The sequence below is a fragment of the Sorex araneus genome, chromosome 5, assembly GCF_027595985.1.
Source record: "Sorex araneus isolate mSorAra2 chromosome 5, mSorAra2.pri, whole genome shotgun sequence".
NCBI classification, from domain to species: domain Eukaryota; kingdom Metazoa; phylum Chordata; class Mammalia; order Eulipotyphla; family Soricidae; genus Sorex; species Sorex araneus.
In genome coordinates, this window is record NC_073306.1 from 167053076 (window position 1) to 167068452 (window position 15377).

Consider the following 15377-nt stretch of genomic DNA (forward strand, 5'->3'; position numbering starts at 1 on the left):
CTTGTTCACTATTCGAATATAATGTGGTTCAGCTATGTGAAAAGCAATATGAGAATTTGTCAAAATATCGAAATATAAATCTTATATGACCCAGTAATTAGACTCCTTGATGTCAATCCCAAGAATACAAAATTACTAATTAAACATTTACATATTCATATATGTACATATAAGCACATATTATATGTGTCACTGTATCACTGTATCACTGTTATCCCATTGATTATCTATTTGCTCAAGTGGGCACCAGTAACGTCTTCATTCATCCTAGCCCTGAGATTTTAGCACCCTCTCTTAACTTGTCCTTCCCAGTGTGTCTCATTGGAGGCTCTTTCAGGGTAAGGGGAATGAGACCCATTATTGTTACTGTATTTGGCATTTCGAATACGCCATGGAGAGATTGCCATATACATATATATGTATATATAATACTTTTTATTTAATGCAGTGCTTTTTCTCAATAGTCAAGATCTAGAAGCAAATAAGAACAGATGGAAGGTTAAAGACATTATGTTGTATATGCATAATAAAATACTTAAAGATAAGAAAAGATAAATTCTTGTCTTTAAATCCAACTTGAATAAGACTACAGGAGATCATGCTAAGCAAAATAAGGTAAAGGAAGGAAGACAAATACCAGATTATCTCACTCATACCTAGTAAGTACAGAGACAAAGCAAGGAAAGAAACAATAGCCAAAGAAAGCCAATTTTGAGACTGCAATATAAATGAGTTTATGAAAGACGAGGAAAACTGCAAGGAGAGTTGGGATAGAAGGTATAATAGTGCTATTGTGGTAGATAATTTGTAGCAATTTATATTGCATAGCTAAATCATAAATACTAATACCATGTTATTTCATTAAAAATAAAATAAATTTTTATGTTCTTTAAACTGAAACTTTTCAGGATTTGGATTTTAAAAAACTCAAAAAATGTGCGTGAACTGTGTGTTTGTCTATGAGTGTCTGAGCACTAAGCCTAGGGGCAGTTATGCTCGCACCACATCACCAACCTTAGACCATCTGTTCTCTTTTTCCTTAAAAAAAAAAAAAGTCTTAAGCCGTGAGTTGCTGCCCACAAATGGGCCCTCTGGCTACTGATCAAGCAGTTTAAACCATGATCTCAGAGACTCAGAAACAAATCTCCGAATCCAGCAACTTTTGGAAGAAATCCCTCCAGATTTAATTATTAAAATATCAAAATTGCAAAATTGCATGTCCGCTATTGTGGTCATGTGACATCATATGCTATTCATAATCAGCAATAAAGTACAAATTGTCTAATGTTGCCTTTTCAGCAGATCTGAGTGTTGGGGTAAAATCCCAAATAATAATAGTGGGTCTGGTGTCCAAATAGTGAATGTAATCAAAGTAGAGAGAGAGTAATGTGGAAATCATCCGCCACACAGGTAGGGGGAGGTGTTGGATACAGGGGTATACTGGGGTTTTTGGTGGTGGAAAATGTGCACTGGTGAAGGAACATAACATACAAAATTTCCTCATTGTATGACCGAGACTTAAACCTGAAAGTTTTGTAACTGCTCTCACTGTGATTCAGTAAATAAATTTATTAAAAATTTTTATATAAGGAGAGTTAAGGTCTCTAGGAAATACCATTAAAACATTTACTTGCATCACTTATCTTTAAACCTCAGTTGCATGCCAATATATGCTTGAAGATTTCAGATGGTTCATTTTGTATCCCTACCTTATTCCTTCAAGGCTACATGACCTCTTACAGCTTAGTTCTCCCTCTCAGAGAACTTGGCAAGGTACCGAGACCATCCTGCTAGCATGACAGAGCCTGGCAAGCTCTCCGTGTCATATTTGATATTGTAAAACCAGTAACAAGAAGGGTCTCTTTCCCCTGACCCTGAAAGAGTCTCCAATGCTTCACCATTGGGAAGGACAAGTAAAGAGAGGCTGCTAAAATCTCAGGGCTAGAATGAATGGAGATGTTACTGGCACCCGCTTGAGCAAATCGATGATCAAAGGGATGACAGTGATGATGACAGTGATGACCTTATTCTTGGCAATGTCAATATTCTCATAAATATCCTTCCAGCATGCTGATTTCAATTTGTTTTGTTATTCTCCACTGTTCCTAGTCTAGTTTTCTATTTCTGAGCCAAACACTATAAAATATCATGTCCAATGATTTAAGCTCCACCAGAATCATGAGCTTACATGTCCAACTCTAAAAACACCTCTCCCATTCAGATAAACACAAACAGAATCCATACATTAATATTTCTATGGTTTCTTCTGAAAATTATACTTCTTCACCTTTGGTAATTGTCTTCATTTTCATTGTCTCTTATCCACTTTATGTTTTATATTTAAAAGTCCAAATGAATTCAATTGCTTCATCAAATGTAATTCTCTTATTATGTAACTTAAATGACCTTTCTTCATTCTCATGTTTCATTTATATAAAGTAACACGCTGTGCATTACAAATACATCCAGACTTAGCATTTGTGCATGTACCCACCATAATTGTTATTACCTTTAGTTACCACAATTCTTCTCAGTTGACCTTCACTTGAAACTGACCATTGTGTCTGACATCGTTTTTACACTCCCCTTTTCCATGGAAGTACTCATTTTCCTAGACACGTATTAAATCTCTGTTGTTTTTTTTTGTTGTTTTTGCTTTTCAGGAATTGTCTAAGCTTCCAGTATCAATTGTAGAGCATGATCCTATTTCATTCTCTGCCAAGAAACTATACCAGAGTCATAAGAAAATAAAAAAAATCATATCCTAGTGAATACCACATTTCCTGTTTATTTCCTTGTCAATGACATCAGATCACTAATTCAAAGTTTCTTGCTGCTTTTGTCTTATGCCATCACATATACCATTTATTATAGTTCATATTTTCACACTTGCTCCAGTCCATTTCTCCAGTAATATCTGTTCTTCAGTTATATCTCTATTTCTATTCTCAGTAATATCTGTACTGGATCATTTCTATTTTCACAAAATTAAGATAATATTTTCTACCTTAAAATTTAATTAATACATTCTTCTCTTGAGTGCTTTCACTTTCCCCTTTCCACTCATATTTTCAATGCTTTAATTTGTAGTAATTATCCTCTTAAATGTGTATGTACTTGAGGTCTCTATTTCCTCTGCCGCTGCCTTGAACTCATTCCAATCAGTTTTCATCTCAGCTGCTTGATACAGTTCTTGTAAGATTAACAACCATGACCTTGATAAATAATGTGGTCCATCTCAGCTCTCATCTCACTAGACATACTTACAATTAGCATAGATGATATCTATCTCCCTTTATCAGAATATTTGCACTTAGCTTCCAAAAATAATACTGTGTATATTCCTATCATTGCAATGTTTCTAATCTTCTAAAAATCCTATTATACTCATACCATAATTCCTAATTTTATTCAAAAATAAAATGCACAAGGCTTTCAGTTTCTGAACTTTTTTTGGAGGTGACATATTTTTTCTTGTGATTCAAAAAAATAAAAATAAAAAACACTTTCCAGTTACATGAACAAAGTAATTCTATATTTATTACAATATGCAATGATTTTATCAAAGTGGTACATCTTGTATGTGTGTGGAGGTGGCAAAAGTTATTGATAAGAGACAGAATAAAGGAAAGCATTTGAGCTGTTATAATAGTTCAGCATAAAATGAAAGAAAAAATAAATAGCATTTTTTCAAAGTCAAGTCATTTTAGTCAGCAAATTTTAATGAAAACATGATACGGTGAAAACATTAGTAGTAGAATATAATAGCCAACAACAATTTAATTCTTGTGTTTGCCAGTTATTAGTATGACTTTTAGCTTCTATTTGACACTCTTCATCTGTAAAGAAACAAATATGCAATTTCTTGAATTTGACAAGTGATAAAACCAGAATTTTTCTTTTTACTCGAGTTCTAAGAATGATTTATCTCTTCTTCTGCCACTCAAAGACAATCATTCCACTTGTATTTGTGATGCCATCTTTTTTTGTTACCTCAAGACCTTATACCGTCATTCAGTTACCCTCTGTCTTTCCAAAAATGCTTCATTTCATACACTTGCAAATGTCTCTCAAACTCTAAATGAAAAGTATGCCAGATTATTTCCGAGAATGAACATATCAGGTCTAAACTTTAATAATCTCAAAAACAGTTTACTAAAAACAGCAATTAACTATCTATTAACTGCACTAAACAAATAGGTTACCTGTAGCACTGTAGCACTGTCGTCCCTTAGTTCACTGATTGTAAGAGTGGGCACCAGTAATGTCTCCATTGTGAGACTTGTTGCTACTGTTTTTTTTTTTCTTTTTGGGTCACACACAAAAAAAGACCTTCCCTTTGTATCTTAGATTTTTTCTTGCATGCCAACTTTTCACTAAACTAAGAAAGGAATGGAAAGGACTTTTGGAAAGAAATTTTCCTTTTTCCTCTTTATATGTATAACATATATTTCCATGCCCATAGATATTATTCAATACATCTTACTTTAGTGAATGAATAAAATGAAAATAATGCTTACCAATACAATACTAAAACATCATGTTCAATTACACTTTCAGTTACTTGTTCAGACTTAAGCTGTATTAACTGTTTTTCCTTTTGTTCACTTTTGCCAAATAGCAGTGTCAATGTTTTTTAAAATGAATCTCTTCTTTTCTTTATTTTGGTTTCCTTATTAAAAATATAATCCATGTTCCCCTTCTGTGTAGCACATATTTGTTCCTCGTCCTTCAGTTCTTTTCATCATGTGTGCTCTGTTTTGTGATACTCTATCACACACTGTTCTGAGAAGTAGCAACTAAAATTACTTCTCAGAACATAAATTTATGCTCTGAATTTTGCCAAACATATTGTAATTTTTGGCAAAGCACGAAGTCTCTGGACAGAGATGCCATACCCAGATTCATAACAAGATAGTTAGGGAACATTAACTATTTTTTGCATTAATACTCCATGAAAATACCAGGAAGTGCCCAAAATGAAAAACATATTTTTCCTTTTATTCTAACGTCCATTATTATGATTTTTAAAGAGACATAACGGCAAGACTATGGAAGCCAGAGATGTCTATCAGCAGCTTCATGTGACACAGTGGAAGCTTAAGCACTATGATTTTAAGAACTACTATGGATCTTAAGCTATATACCGCAATAGTTCATTTATTTTGTAACTTTCAGGACTAAAATCAAAACGTTTTTGCAAATAATTTTACTGTTTAGTTAATTTTCACCTCTTAAGTTAGTTTGAAATTCAGGGTTTTTAAAATAATATAATTAAAATCCCCCACAGTTTAAGTGGTTCAGAAATTCGGGATAGGTGAGCTTATGGTTCTAGGTTTTCACTAGAATTCTTGACTTTCTAATCAGCCATCAGTGATCTGACAGGTGGAGGGAGATACCTATCTGGCACTTATTCTTTTTTTGGGTAAGTATTAGATTTTTCATTGGGACACACCCAGAGGTGTTTAGGGCTTGTCTCTGGCTCTGTGCTCAGGTGTCACTCCTGGCAGTGCTTGGGTGAACCATATGCAGTACTGGAGATCAAACCATAGTCTGTGACTTATATGGTAAATTCTTAACCTCTTAGAATCTCTTTAGCCCAACTAAATTTTGACTACTTCAATCAATCGTAATATTTTCATAGTCAAAATATGATTTAGGTTTGGAGAAAACCTTATCTAAAAGTAAAATAAAACAATCTATATTTTAAATTATTTTAGTAAAACAACAACTGTCGGGGTCCTTGCCAGTGGACCCCGGCACACTGGAATATGATCCACCAAAGTCGCCTGACTTACTCCCTATGGGAGAGGGAGTGAGAAGTGGAGAAGCCTCTGCCCTGGCCCTCTGCTCACCATGGGATTCCTGCCACCTCTGCTGTTGAGAAAGAAACTGAGCAAGAACTCTGCGGGGGGAAGAGGGGGAGAGGGTTCAGGTGGTCCAGCAGTCTCCAATTTATTAGCCCTTACACAGAGGCATTTATGCATCTTCTCAGGGTGGAATTCTCATGCAAGGCAAGTCAGGCACATACAGATATCAGCTAATGATTTGCATATCCCACTTAGGGCCGCTTATCAGTATGGGCAGGTGGTCACAGTCACGCCCCTCACCCTCAACCAGAGTGCCTACCTGTGGGGAGTGCTGGAGCGAGCCCCTGGGTCTTTCTAAACAGGGCTGGCTCTTGCTTCAGGGGAAGGGGTTTGGTCAAAGTCTCAGGCTAGCTGCTGAGACCCCAACAAACAACAGAAATATATCATATTTTAAAAAAATTTTGATTTGACTTTCTTCACATATCATGTGATGCTGAGGGTTTATTCCTATCTCTGCTCTCAAGAAGACCATATGTGGTACTAGAGATTGAATACAATTACCAAGTGCAAGTGTGTCTAGCACCACAGTACCACCTCACAAGTCCCTCTATTGACTTTTCATACATAACTTTGTTTTTTTTTTAATAGTTTATTTTTTTAATTGAGTCACCGTGAGAACAGTTACAGGGCTTTTAGGATTAAGTCTCAGTCATACTATGATCAAACAACCATCCCTTCACCAGTGCACATGTTCCATCACCAAGAACCGCAGCATAACCCCCTCCCACTCCCTCTCTGCCTGTGTGGCAGATAATTTTCACTTTACTCTCTCCTTACTTTGATTACATTTAATTTTTGACAGAAAACACACTATCATTATTTGGAGTTTTTTCCCCAACAGTCAGACCTGTCAGAATGGCATCATTAGACCATATGTTTTCTATTGTCAATAACAAAGAGCATATAATGTTGCATGGTCACGAAAGTGGCTGTCCAGTTTTGGGATTCAGGTATTAAGTCCAGAAGTATTTTTGCCAGCAGCTGCTGCATTCCAAGATTGATTTGTCTGCCTCTGGAGTCATGGCTGTTCAGCAGTGGAGGAGCTGTTCATGGGTGACCACTCGGGGTCTCATTTGGGCAGGAGACAGGGCTGGTTTTGCCCCGCCACCCATGCGACCCATCACTGCAAGCTCCTACATCTCTGTCCAATTGGTTCTGAACGGTGGTGGTCGCCATGCTGTCATAAAGGGGAAAAGGCCAAGGGACGGAAACCCTTCCTCTCCCGGGGCTGCCCAAGGCCATAGCTTAGTTCACAGTCCAGGAGTGTATCTGCCAGCAGCCGCTGTGATCAAAGATTGGTTTCTGTGCCTCTGGGATAATGAATGCTCAGGAATGGCTCCGCCACTTTTTTGTTACATATAACTTTGATTCTTTCCCCTTAACATAAAAACATGAAGTTTTCCATAGGCATGAATATAGAATCTTTGAACCTATTTTATGCTCATTGAATAATATACAAAATGATTAAATACATATTGAATATCACTATTTAATAATTTTAAATATGTTAAGCACATACATGCATATATAATATATGAGTATAACTTTATATGTAGATGCTTACTGTGCATGTATTTATCTATTTATACTCTGCTCAAGTGCACCAACATAAAAATGCACAAGAAAATGCCCAGGAGAAATGCAGATAAAAAGATTCAGTAGAAATGTGCACATGCATTACTTTGATTTTTTTAATTTATGTTTAATCAGGATTTAAAAGTTAGCTCAAATGTCCTTATTGCTTAGTATTATTCCACTATAAAGTTTTCTCTTATACTGAATCAGGTTTGAACGATCAGGAGATAAGAAAAGTAATAGTGTGTTACTTCCAAGGTTGACTCACATAAGATACTAATATGGTTATACTCTTTTCTTTCATCATTCACCCTAACAAAAACCAACCACATTATTGTGGGAATGCTAAAGTTATCTTATCAAGTATTCACTGAAGAGAAACTGATGGTCTCAATAAAACAATAACTAGCAATGTGATGGTTATATGAGTGACTCATGAATTTCTTTTTTGTTTGTTTGGTTTTTTTTGGGGGGGGTCACACCCGGCGATGCACAGGGGTTACTCCTGGCTCATGCACTCAGGAATTCCTCCTGTCGGTGCTTGGGGGACCATATGGGATGCTGGGAATCAAACCCGGGTCGGCCGTGTGCAAGGCAAATGCCCTACCCGCTGTGCTATCACTCCAGCCCCTCATGAGTTTCTTAAACTCCAGTCAAACTGTCATGTCACAACATACCCAGTGAGACAACTACATACCTAGTGACATCTCAATGAGAAAAGTTGTTATGAGAGACTCTAGTCAGTTCAGTGGACATGAATTCTCCTGACTTTCTTACAGTTGCAAGGGATCATTAATTTTAAATAGTGTTTTAAAACACAGAATTGTAGAGAATCTATAGACAGCACATGATCTGTAAGATGATTTCCAACTTCATGTAACTATTTCAAAGAAATCAAGAAACCTTGGGGAAGTGATTAATTTCTCCATCAGTAAATGTAAATGATGAGACAGATAACATACTGCTTTGCTATGAAAGTAAGAACATGATAAATAATAATAGAGATAATAATATACCAAAGTGTTGATAAATCTCTCTTGACAGTGTTTTCTAACAAATTGCTGCAATTTAGCATAAAACAATATAAATATATTAATGGTTTATTGAATAAAATTAAACCTGTTTAGCTATAGTTGAAAAAATATATAAGCATACATGAATCTTTATATGCACAAATAAATAAAATAATGAGATTACAAATAGTGAAAGGAAATTCTTCATTTCAGTATAATACAAGCCAATAAATTAAAAGTAAAGAACATAGTTAGATAATTACCTTCATGGTCAACATAGTATAAATATATTCTGGTAAAATATAAAAAGAATGGTAAGGTTCTGGTATTTGAATAAATGTTTTACATATTCTCATTTGATCTCTACATAAATTAGTTACTAATCCAAAAGGAAAAACAGTAATTGCAGAGTAAAATGGGCAATATTTCTTACAAGTGAAAGAAATTAATATCACTAATATTTTGCAAGTAAATACCTTAGTCCTCCATTGTGATGTCCTGAGGACACAAAATCATTTAAAGAATGTGCTGACTATAAACACATATCCTGAATTTAATCATGAGGAAACATCAGGCAAATTCAAACTGAGGGATAGTCTATAAAATAACAGACTAAAATTTTTCAAGAAATCTCTTTGTCATGAAAGTCAAAGAAAGGTTGAGGAACTGCCTCAGATTAAAGAAGAGCAAAGCTCTGTGCGAATGTCCTTCACTACACGAGATGGCAGAGATCCTTACTAAAAATAGTCTGCCAAAAGATATTATTGCACAACAAGAATTACAGGAATAGGAACGACAGTTATAATACAATACTGTATTACATCTAAATACAAATTGGGGAAAAATAATAAATAAAAGGTACTAATACCAAAAACGTATTATCAAACTGGAGTCAGTAAAGCAGGGAAGGGTTCTGTGGTGCAGGGGGACAAACCCTGTTCAATTCCTACAACTGTAAATGGTTCCTCAAGAACTACCAGGAGTGATTCCAGAGCACAGAGCTAGGAGTATGCCCCAAATACCAATGGGTGAGACTCACAAAATGCCAAACAAAAATATATAAAAGTCACCCTCACATGTTCACGGCAGAGCCTGGCAAGCTGCCTATTGCGTATTCGATATGCCAAAAACAGTGACAAGAAGTCTCACAATGGAGACATTACCGGTGCCTGCTCTAGCAAATCAATAAACAATGGGACAACAGTGCTACTGTGCTACTCTCACATGTTAAATAAAAAAAATGTGCATTTACACGCAGAGCAGCTTACAGATACACACAGTTATCATTTTAACACAAATTGTGTAAAATCCACCTTACAATTTAGATTGAACACTCTTCACCCTGGAAACATTCATTCTTGAAAGTTTCAAATTACCTGATTGATCTGTCCACCAATTACCAGATGATCTCACTCATCTGTAGTATATTGAAAAATGAAATAAATTTGTGAGTAGACAGTGTAGAATAATGGCAAATCTTTGACCTTGAATGATGAAACTGAAATTAACAAGCAATGGGGGTGAGGTGGAGATTGTCATCCAAACATGGACGAGACATAACCTTTGGACAGTGGTGGAGGATACTGGGCATATTGGTGGTAGTGAAATGTCATAATCATGTAAATCAAAACCATAAACATTATCCTATTGTAGCTACATTACCTAAACCGTAATAAAATAAAATAAACATACTGTATCTGTTTATGGACTTTACAAAGTGTATTGAGATGCTTGCTGGATTCTTCCTCTGGCTATTATGTGTGCTATTTTCCTAAAGAAAATAAAACCTTTCAGGTATGGCAACCCATTGAAACAGTGAAGACGAGGAAGGAACTTGTTATAAATAGAATCAACAGACATGCTTTAATTTTCTGAATTTTCTCCTACTTTACAGTAAGTGATTTTTTTTTCTATCTAATCCATCAATGTATTTAATCACCTCTACTTTGTGCTTAGAAATACACATGTACACTTGAATGGAAAATAGCTCCTATCTTTTTGGTATCCATGGTAATCATAAAGGGAAACTATGTTTACAAGGTGGCAAAGAATACACCTTCAACTTGTCATGGTCAGGGACTCTTGGAGGGGTTCAGTTCAATAGTGACTTTTCAGAGAGAAATCCAGATTCTCTGTATTTCACACAAGACTCTGCAGGAACAGCCAATGCACCCTAAATAGGACTTGAGCATTCTGGGAAGTTTCTTATAATCCATAAGATATATGACCAGAATTTGTTCATCAACTACCTTTGAGCACTGCTGAACTGCAGTAATAGAAACAGAGTCACTAGAAACAGTCCTTTAATATAGCAGGTCTGGCAACACTGAAACAATATTCATCACAGCACAGTTCCACTGTGCTGCACATGTGCAGAAAATAGAAGACAGCATGATACCCAACTGTTGCTGTAAAGTGAGCTGAAATGGGGGTAATCACAAGCAGAGAGGGCAGCAGAAACATGTGAAGGATTCACAGAAGCACAGCCTCAAGCAATGCAGCATAACTGAATATATGAGATGATGCGTGCTGCTAAAGGAACAAAAGAAACTTGCTCTAAAAAATCTGTTTCTGATAAAAAACAATGCACAGTACTATGCACCTGTATGTAGCACTTAATTCCTGGTTTTAAAATATAAAGATTTGGTATATATTAAATACTGGCAGAAAAAATATCTAGTGTGTTCTAATTGTGTTAATTTTCTTATTTTCATAGCTAAATGAGAATTATTTTTCATTCAATCAAAAGGAAATTTGTTCATTTTTTAAGTGTTGTTGGAAGTTAATTTGGAAGGGCAGTTGATATGCTTATTCTCTCCCTGATCTTGAATTACATGTATTATTATTTCAAAATTCAGAAATAAAACTATCTATAAATTATAAGGACATATGTAAAAGATTCCTTTTTCCTCTGTCACAAATAACCACATGGTAATAGTAATATTCCTGCCATTTTGGAGGGCAGCTTACAGAATTGTTATTATTGCAGACATGTATAGTTATTCTTCAGTTCATGCAACAAAGTACTCACCCAGTGTTCTATGCATACCCCATTCTACAGATACCTGGAGACAAGAAATGCAGACAGAAACAATCAGCATGTAGATAGTTCCTTCTTTCACTTTCAGATTTTTGCTCATAGAAGGTAAAGGGAGTAGATTTATTTTCATGCAGGCACTGTCGCACTGTTGCTCACTCCATCTAACAAGAAGTACTTAGCTCTCACAAACTAAAATTTTAACATTCATTGAACCTCGGCACAACTTCCAGAATTCCAATGGCTTCAGATATAAAATCAACAGCACATCATTATGATGCGAGTATCTTTCCCCTTGTCTGATCACCATTTTGTGACAAAGTGATCTAAGAAATTGGGAATGAAAAAAATATAAAGGAATTAAATAGCAAGCAAATAATTATGAGAGGTAATTTAATTTAAAGTGGTTACTATGGCAAACAGGCTTTGTAATGTCAGTTTGTGTGATAGATCAGTTTTAGGATATTTTGGAGATGTTTTAATTGAGGTCACTTAAAATTTTGTATGATGGCTTTTTTATTTTGAAGTAATCAATAAGATAGTTTTACTTATTTCATGGACAGGAAGTGAATTCTTTTATAAACATAGACAGTCAATGATTTAATTTACATTAGTTGAATGTCATTTACCTCAGTACCTTATTCCAGGTCTCTTATTGCTTGTCTAGATATTGCCTCAGTGGAAGCATTTACGATTTCTATAAAGACAGGAATTATTGAAGAACAGGGGGAAATAAGGGTACGGATGGATTTCTCCTATCTTACTATAACTTCAGGGATGTTATTTGCAACTACTTTGAGCTACAAGGCACAACACTTCCAAGTTTGTTTGTTAATTTTAAAGATGTATTATTTTTTTACTGATATAACTTCTCCCTATTTCATGACAGTGGTAGAGATCAAAGGTTGAGACTTTAAATCATTTTTTTCACTGTCAATTTTCATAGTCATGAGTTTTATTATTCAGTCTTCTTTGGAGAGCTTTCGGCAATTACTGAAATAAATGAAATTAAAAAACATTAAAAAACAAAATGCTAAAATCAAAAATAGATATTAAGACTATATTGAGCTAGACTTTCTTTGCATATATTTTTATTAATCACTTATTTATGCATGAATAAATAATGCTGCTTTTTATTGAAGCATGCAAATCCATATCAAGTCCCTGGTTTTGGAATTTAATACTTAAATATAAATGATCCTTCTGCTCATTTTTGGTTTCAAGTTGTATGCCCTCATATAGATTGTCATCGTTAAATAGAGCAGAAAATGTCAGAACCTGTCCACCTCATTAAAGTTAACTACTCTCTACCCCATTCCTACAAGCTTCCTGATTGAAATCAAACCCAAAGAATAAGAATAATTTTAAAGTGATGTGTACTGTCAAGCTATTACCCATTGCTGGTTTATTCCTTCAGTGAAAATCAAATTCTAAATTACAGTTTGGAAGAAAATACTTAAGTATAATATTTTGCTTAAATATTTATAGCTATACCTTTCCAGAAAGCAAGCATAAATCTAAATGTAAACTTTTTACATTTGGTATTTAAACAAAATGTTAAAGTTTTATTAAGTTAATATAAAATGTCATAGTTTTTAGTAATAGATTATGCTGAAATCTTTTTTTATTTAAAAATGCACTCAGTACTTTAAATATATGTGTGTCATTTGTGGAAAATAAAGTAACATAATGGGAGACTAACACCCAAGGATAATTGAGATAAGGGCCAGGAGGATTGCTCCATGGTTTGAAAGCCAATCTCATGTGCTGGGGGAAAGGCAGCTGCGCTAGAGAAGAGATCACCAAGTAATTGATGCTTGGAGGGCTCACTCAGGATGGGAGATGTGTGCTGAAAGTGGATTATGGACCGAACATGATGGCCACTTAGTAGCCATATTGCAAACCATAACACCCAAAAGGAAAGAGAGAGAGAGAGAGAGAGAGAGAGAGAGAGAGAGAGAGAGAGAGAGAGAGAGAGAGAGAGAGAGAGAGAGAGAGAGAGAGAGAAGGGAATGAACCTGCCACAGAGCCAGAAGAAAGATGGGGGACGGGGGGGGGTGGCAGGAGAGATACCAGGAATATTGGTGGTGGAGAATGGGCACTAGTGGAGAGATGGGTACTCCATCATTGGATGAATGAAATATAACCATGAAAGTTTGTAAGTCTGTAATTGTATCTCACGGTGATTAATTTAAAAAAATTTAAAAATTAAAAAAGATCTGTGTGATTTAAATTTAAAGAGAAATAATATTCTCTTCAGAAATACACAGATAAATAATTATTTTTAATTTCCATTTGACATATAAATATAATAGCACACGAGCTGGAGCGATAGCACAGAGGTAGGGCATTTGCCTTGCAGGTGGCCGACCGGGGTTCAATATTTACGTCTCTCTAAGAGAGCCAGGCAAGCTACCAAGAATATCCTGCCTGCACGGCAAAGCCTGGCAAGCTCCCTGTGGTGTATTCGATATGCCAAAAACAGTAACAACAGGTCTCACAATGGAGATGTTACTGGTGCCCACTCAGGCAAATTGATGAACAATGGGATGACAGTGATACAGTGATACAGTGATACAGTGATATAAGTATAATATATATTATATATACCAATAAAATCAGTACCTTGAACTTTACCTTAAGGTTCTTATTTCAACTGCAAAATCACTTGTTTTTTTCAATTATTCTTTAATGTTTCATATAATATTTACAAATAAGAATTTATATATGTGACTGAAAAAAGAACACATTTTTTATAAAAATATCTCATAATTCCAAGCAAAATAAGAGTTCCAATGAAAAAATATATTATATCTTTGTATGTAGTAAGAAACATTAATCTTCAAAGGTGTTCAATTTAGTTCCTTTTCTTAATGTAGGTTGGACCTTTATTACCCATCAGTTCAGACTGTGGAACTGATTTACTAAAGTGCCACCTACCATTTGTCTCCATTGTTCACGCCCCACATTTCTCATACTCTGCTAGTGTCAATGCACTGTTTTTCCAGAGTGTTTGAGAAAAATCAGTGCAGGACATTAGCCAGGTCTTCAGTGCTGTTCTCACCTCTGTCAGTCTTCTCTGGGATTAAACAATTCTGCTCTCCTTACAACATAATATATCAAAAATGTTTAAAACAAATGCCTTCCCCAGCATAATTTTTCCCTACTCTGAAAATTACTCTAAGCAATACTAATTAAAATTTTTACAGTAAACAAGATTTATTAAAATATAATCAGTGTGTTAATATTTCTTTAAAGAAAAGTTTTTTCTTTTAATTTTAACTCCAATATTTTGTGCATGACATATAAAATTAAATCCATTTTAAACCATGACTTGGAATGTATACTATAGTAGAGAAGAAGTTTTAGAGTAGAAGTTTTATATAGAGACAATGATATTGATTTCTATCTTAATGACTTTTGTACTTTATGAACAGTACTTTATAATTCATACTTTATTGATTGTAAGAGTTAATAGTTGACTTAATAACTGACTTAATGAATGTCCATTAATGAAATAGTTATTGACTTTTCAACAAATCACAAAAAAAGATGCAAAAAGTATATTAATAGCTAACACATTTACATACCTACACTATGTCAAGAAACGTATTTTTTTAAAATTTGCATAGACCATTCACACTTGTGTGAGGTAATATCTCATTGTTTTGATCTGCATTTCCATCATTATTACCTAAATGGGTCTTTTATTTTTTCTCCACCTCTTTGCTATCTTTATATGACTTTAAATTTTTTAATAATCCACACCTGGATGTGGCTGTGATCAGCGCTTGGTCTTTGTGCTCAGAGATCACTTCTGGCAGATTTGGGGATTCACATAGGTGTGGGGAGTAGAGCAAGCGCCTTGCCTGCAGTCCTATC